The 6,669-nt window shown below is 57.6% G+C and overlaps 1 long non-coding RNA gene across 5 annotated transcripts; it reads left to right on the forward strand.

The window, feature by feature from the left end:
* Positions 1-355: 355 nt before the first annotated feature.
* LOC114105532 (uncharacterized) lies at positions 356-5,200 on the forward strand. 5 transcript variants are annotated; one of them, XR_011704415.1, is made up of 4 exons: positions 356-1,037; positions 2,427-4,208; positions 4,296-4,376; positions 4,449-5,200. It is a non-coding gene; the product is annotated as an uncharacterized lncRNA (long non-coding RNA). The 5 variants fall into 5 exon arrangements; XR_003585026.3 differs by having other exon boundaries at positions 4,474-5,200; XR_004618837.2 differs by having other exon boundaries at positions 2,427-2,628; positions 4,474-5,200.
* Positions 5,201-6,669: the final 1,469 nt, after the last annotated feature.

Raw genomic sequence — 6,669 nt, forward strand, 5'->3', positions numbered from 1 at the left:
ACCTCTGAGCACAAGAGCCACCTCTTGCCCCATCTGTTCCCCACGCAGGTCCTGGGCACCAAGGCTAGAGGGGAGCCACCCCCATGGTCCCCTTCTCTCAGGCTACCCTGTCCACTTCTCCAGCCTCAGCCCCCGCTGACTTCTCAGACCACACCCCAAGCTCTAGACCGCCAGTCCACTTGCTGCCTAGGAGCCTCTTCCTCAGTCAAGTCCAAGGCCTTCAGTCCCAGGCCACCTGGGCCATTGTCAAGAGGGCCCCATTCTAGCCACACCCCTCCCCAGGGAACAGGGGAGTCCAGAGGAACATGGCTCCTGAAGCCCAGGCTCCCCTTCCTCCACCACACCAGGTGCCCAGGACCCTGGAACTCTGCCTCTGGGGCTGTGTGGCCTCCTCCTCCCACGGCCCCAGGCCTCGCTGCTCTGTGCAGCCCCGACTGGGGAAGAGAGGCCAGAAGGCTGACTGTGGACCAGCAGGGGGCCAGCAGGGGGCCATGGGGTGGGTAGGACTTGGGGCCATGGCCAGGTCTCCACCCTGTAGACTTGTGACAGGAGGCAGGGTGGGGAAGAGGAGGGAGGGGAGGCCACAGGAGAAGGCACATTCACAGGAGGCCCAGATTTCAGCTGACGCCTGGCCTCTGGGCTGCTCTGGAGTGAGGTAGGCGATCAGGTAGAAGAGGGCAGGACTCCCCTCCACCATGGGTCTCCAGCTTCATCTACACCCCTCACTTTCTGAGACTGACAGGCAGGCCTAGCTCACAGGCCCCTCAAACTGTGTGACACAGGCCTGGCTACGGTTCCTCACACAGATTTCACAACTCTCCGCCCCACTGGGCAGGCCACACCTGGTCACCAGGACCTTCATGCAAACCCTTCTCTCAGGCCCCCAGCCCTCAGGGCCTCTGCAATACCAGCCCAGGCCAGCACCTGCCCTGAGCATTCTTTGCTGGAAACTGCTAATCCATCAGGAATGACCACCTAGGAGCCTGTCCGCAGGGAGCTTCCAATCTGGTGACGCAGAATAAATGAGCGGGCTGAGGGTGAGTGGTGATGCAAGCTAGGGAGAAATGACAGCCGGTGGCAGGGCTGAGTGAGTCACCAAGGGAGGTCAGGGGGGCCTCTGCTGCCCTTGGACAGGTTGTCCAGGAGGAGGGCCAGTCAGGGAGGGCCAAGGGAACTGTAGATCTCACTCTTGCCTGGGGTGGGAAAGGTCTCCATGTGCTCAGAGTGGAAGAGATGGGCCCAGGGTCTGCAGGGGCAGAGCCCGACACGCCCCACCAGGTCTACAAAGTAAGCCAAGATGCCATTCAAGGTGGGCCAATGCCAGGTCAGAAAGCATTTACGTATCTGTGACTTTGTTCTTAAGGTCATCTCTCTGCTGTGCGGAGAACAGAGGGCAGGTAAAAGCAAGGAGACCAGTCACGTCTCTGTGCATGTCCAGCAGAGGGAGGGCAGACCTGGGGCTTGGGATCCACCCTCAGGACCAATGGTCACACTTCCTGCTCAAAGAAGAGGAGGAGAGATGGGCGAGTAGGCAAGGCAACTTCCAGGATTCCGGCTTGAGCCCCTGGCTGAGTGGTGACAGTGACATGTACAGAAACAGGAAGAACCGGGGAGAGAAAGCACTGGGCTGGGACTGTTAAGTACTGGGTTTGAGCTACTTGAGATATTCAAGTCCGCAACCGAAGATCGTACCTGGCCTTAGAGAAGTGTGTGACCAGAAGTCATCAGAGCCAGGGGTGGAGGAGCCCACCGGTACGGGAGGGGACAATCTGCAAAGGGGCCATGAAGTCGGTGAGAGAGAGAGAGAGGCGGGGAGAGAGAGCCCTGTCACTAAGAGGAGAGGCGGCTGCGGAGGAGGAAGTGGCCGGCTTTGTTGAAAGCTTCTGCAAAGTAGAGAAAGATAAGAAGAGAAAGTGGTAGATTGAGAGGGGCCACCCAGAGGTTAGGGCTAGCGAGGCTGGAGGGGACAATGGGGCAGAAGACGGGTGGCTGTGAGGGGAGGACGCACCACCTCCTTGCCCAGGCTGTGCCCCTCGGGTCCAGCTTCCCTGGCCCTCCCTAGCACCCTGCTCCTCAAAGCCGGAGTGCCACCTGGCCGGATCTGCACCCCTCCCCAGCTCTGCCCCCACTCGTTCCTGGGTCCATAGCTCCCCTTGACTGTGAGCTACTCAAGGGCAAGGACAGGTGCCGTCACTGTGCACCACAGCCGGGTTCCTGTAGATGTGTGATGTGTAACTAACACTCGAGTCACCTCAAGAGGACACCACAAGCAACACCAGCGCCCGTTGCTGTTCCAGGCCGTGGTCTGGGCGCATCCAGCGTGCTGGAGGTGGGCTGAGAGGTTCCCGCTTACACCAGGTTCAGGATGAGCCTCCCAGCCCTGCAGCACCTGCTCCTTCCTGTCTGCTTGACTCTTGTCTTCCCAGGGCCACAAGGAGCGTCGCTCGGGCAGAGGATCCTCGGTGGAGGACAGCGGGGTGTCCAGCACCGGGCAGGTTCCCACGCCCAGAGCCCTTCCAGCTGTCAGCCTGGATGCTGGGTCCTCCTGCCCAACTCCTGGGCTCTCTCCTGGGCCTCCTGCACCCCTCCCCAGGACCTGAGGCCACACGGCCTGTACCCACAGCCCTGGTGAGCAACTTCCTGTTTGCCTACAGAGGAAGCTGCTCAGCAGGTTGGTGGCCAGGTGGCTTCCCATACCCTGAGCCAGGAGGGGAAGCGGCCACCTTCTAAGAAGGAACCCTGGGTATTTCAGCAGAGTCTGGCCCTCCTGGGAGGCAGAGGGGAGAGAGCAGAGGGCAGCAGAGGAAGGGACATGGGCACTTGACTCACACCGCCCTTTCCTGAGGCCCTGCGTGCTGACCGACAGGCCCTCCACAGCACCTGACCAGACTCTAGGGGTGTGTGGGGGAGGGGTGTCTGAACCTACACCACAGACAGGGGAGGAGACGAAAGGTCACAGCTGTCACTCACGCTCACAGGCAGTCGGTGGAGAAGCCTGGATGTAAACCAGGGAGCTGACCCCAGCAAGCACACCCTCCGCTCTTCCCTGGCCACCCACGTGCCTCAGGGGGGTGAGCCAAGGCCGCCCTCCTCTTAAGCCAGCAGAGATGCTAGGGTGGGGTGAAGCCATTCCTCTCAACTCGGGCTTACTGTAGCGCTCAAGCTGATGGAATACTGTCCTTCTGGGGGGACCAGCCACCTGGCAGGGTGAGAAGGAGGCCTGGAGCAACTCAGAGGTTCCAGGACCCCTGAATTTGACACTGTGAACGTTTGTCCCCTTGGGGAAGCCTGGGGGTAAGGCAGCCAGGGGCTTCTCTCTTCAGCTCTGCGCCTCTGCCAGGCCAGGCCCCAGCAAGGCCAGACAGGACGCCTGCGCTCCCTCTGCTGAGTTAGACACTTATCCCCCATGGGCCTCTGAGGGTGGACCCCATGGCCAGAGCAGGGAGCTGGAGGTAGGCCTGAGGGGACAAAGGCGCCCCCTCTGGAGGGGAGGTCTTTCAAGGCAGGAGCAGGAGGACAGGGAACAGTCCAGGGGTAAGTCACTGCCCACTTCCCAGCACGAGCCTCTACTACTGTGTCTGCCACTCAACCAGAAGACCCTCTGTGTCTGCAGACAGAGCCTGGACACAGCACCAGGCTCTCACTGCCCCAGCATGAAGGTTTGCCTGGCCTCCCCTCTGGGCCTCCCCTCTGGGCCTCCCCTCCCGGCCTTTCCCAACACTGTGAGTTTTAAAGATGGGCACTTGCCAGGCAGCCTCTAGTTGTGGATCTGCCCTCTCAGGGTTGGGCTCTAGTTAGCTCTCCATCTCCCAGTCCCCTGGCACCAGAAGTCATCCACAGAACAGCTCCTGAAACACACGTGTGCGTCATTACTTACAGTGACAAAAATGCTCAGCCTTCAATATCCACAACAGCGAATCAGATAAATGGTTGGGGGTGGGGGGGCGGCTGTCACATGGCCACATGCAGACCCAGGCACCCTCTAGCAACCTCGTTTTTGAGGAGTATTTAGTGAAGTGGAAAGATGCTTATAGCATATTAAGTAATAAAACTATTTATATATTCATATTATCTCTACTTTTAAAACCTTGTTTATTTAGGCAATAAAACAGGAAAACAGCAATTGATAATCTGCATGGGAACCGAATACAAAGTTTTCATTTCTCTATGGAAATTTTGCTTGGAATGTACCTAATTTGGAAAAATAAGTATGTGTTTATCATCATCAAAAATAGTAAAGGTATCAGCAAATTAAACTCATTGGATTAAATAGTGATTGGTTCCTCCGTTCACAGGGCGGCTGGCAGACCCTTTCCAAACCTGTCTCCCCATTGCTAGTGGAGGCTGAGACACAGGGGTCCAGAGGGTCTGCACAGGTGGGTCTGGTTTTGTTTTGGTGGCACTGGGGGTTGAACCCAGAGGTCTGTACCACTGAGCCCCATCCCCAGCCCTTTTTATTTTGTTTTGAGATAGGTTCTCGCTAAGTTGCCCAGAATGGCCTTGAACTTGCGGTCCTGCTGCTCAGCCTCCAGGTAGCACCGGCAGTATTTGCTCTACTTGACCTAAAGCATCACTGTCTCTCAAGTGGCTGCCATGGTGACCTGTCAGATGTAGGTGTGGGAATCAACTTGGAAGCCCAGAGTTGGCACAAAAACCACCTAAAGGTGAAGACATTTGAGATTTGACAGCGACAGAAAGGGTTCTCCTGGAGCTTCTCTTCACGACTCCAAGCAGCAACGTCTGGGGAACAGGCTGCCCTAAAATCCTTGTCAGGAGTAGCTGTTCCCAGAAGGGAGAAGAGAAGTGAAGGCCACCCCAGACCCTTCCCTGTGACGGCTTTGTAGCCCTGAAGGCCATGGTGAGATCATGTCTGCACAAACGTTGCCCATAACTTTGTCTCTCATCTGTTCTCCTAAAAACCCATCCGGTTTTCCTACGGAAACCTATTTGTCTTCCCACAGAAGGCTTTTCTGCCCCTATTAATGTGTCTTTTGTCAGTTTAATTCACAGGTCCCAGCTACTAAGTCTAAGAGGGTAGAGGAGAGGGGGTTTCCCCCTGCCCAGGGTGGGGAGGAGGAAGCCCTGCCCCAGCGCCCCCTCCACAGAGGGAAAGCTCTGTCTGTCTGTCTGTCTGGGGGGTAACATGCGCACTGCACAGGTGCTGTACCTAACTACGTGAACCGGACAAAATACAAGTGGTGTACAGACCTATAATCTACCTCATGGATACACAGTAGAGTGGACAATGCCCACTTGATGAGAATTCAAAGAAAAAGATCAAACAATATTACAGGAGAGAAACTGTTGTATCAGAGGTCACGAGCAGGACAGGTAAGCAAGCAGACACCTGGTACGGCTGCGTTTGACATTTCCAGCATTGGGAGAAGGAAGGGGAAGGGTCCCTTAGGACGATCATCAGCCCTGAGAGGCCATCGATCATGGAACAGGAACCCAGGTGTGCGTGAGGAGCAGAGGGGTATCAAACAGAGCAGGCAAAGCAAGAGGGCAACTCAGAACAGGGCGATGCCTGAGCCACATGTTCTCTTGGGGGTGCCCACGCTCAAGCTGGGCCCTAGTACAAAGCCCCGAGCCTTTCAGAGCCCTCTCTACAGTCACCTTTGGGAGACAAAGAGGCAGCCTGGCTGGGCAGCTCCCAGCAGGGACTGTGCTGGAACCTGTGAGCTCTGCCTAGGGCTTTAGCCTGCACACCTGAGCTTCCCGAGGCTACCTCTGCCCCCTCTGCCTCAGCACGTTGAGGGCCCCCCGGGCTGCACCTCCAGCTTCTTGGAAGGTAGGATGGTTACTTGGGCCTTGTTGTGTGCAATCCTCACACCTCTGTCCAAGACGCAGAATGTTAAAGAACTGGCTCCAGGAGGATGCTTTCCTAACCCCTCAGCCAGAAAATGCTCTGGGTCTCCTGGGCCAGCTCAGCCATCCACCCACTCCTCCTGCCCGCCTGCCTGCCCCCGGCGCTGTTCTGGATTTTTCTCTCTGGCTCTTCACACTCTTCCGGGGAGACTTTACTCCCATGTATCCACCTCCAACAGTGCACTGCAGAGCCACAGACCCCTCTCGGGCCCAGAGTCCCAGATGCTCATGGGAATCTCAAGCAGGATCCAGACCTCGCGGCCTGTGCAAGGGCCCTGAGCGCCTCCCTAGCCCTGCGCGGGGCCGGCCCCTCTGGGCCCTCACATCTGCGCGCTGCCATGGGTCCCAGCACACTGTCCAGTGCAGGCCCACTGCCCTCCCTGGCACAGCCTCTAATCCGGGGAACTGCAGGACTGCCCACCTTCAGAGTCCATGTCCTCAGCCACCCCAATCCCCACTGCCAGGAATCGCTCCCACCCCGGAAAATCCTTACGACTGGATCCCCTCCACCCCAATGCCACCCCACGGCCTCTCCCTGGTACTTCAGGGACCATCTGGGACCTCCCACCTCCCTCCAGGACCACCCCCTTCCCCCACCCTAAGTCCCAGCAGTCCACCGGCCCTTCCCTAAATGTCCCAGTATGTGTCCTCACGCCATCCTGTCCACTCACCCAGTCCTCTCCATCCCTCAAGGTCCCCCTAACACCACTTCTCCAGACAACCTTTCTAGACCAATCCAACAAGAACCGGCTGCTACAATAATTCCATTAGCTCCAGCTCCAGCACAGCCTGACCATCAGA

The sequence above is a fragment of the Marmota flaviventris genome, chromosome 14 (genome assembly GCF_047511675.1).
Source record: "Marmota flaviventris isolate mMarFla1 chromosome 14, mMarFla1.hap1, whole genome shotgun sequence".
Lineage (NCBI taxonomy): Eukaryota > Metazoa > Chordata > Mammalia > Rodentia > Sciuridae > Marmota > Marmota flaviventris.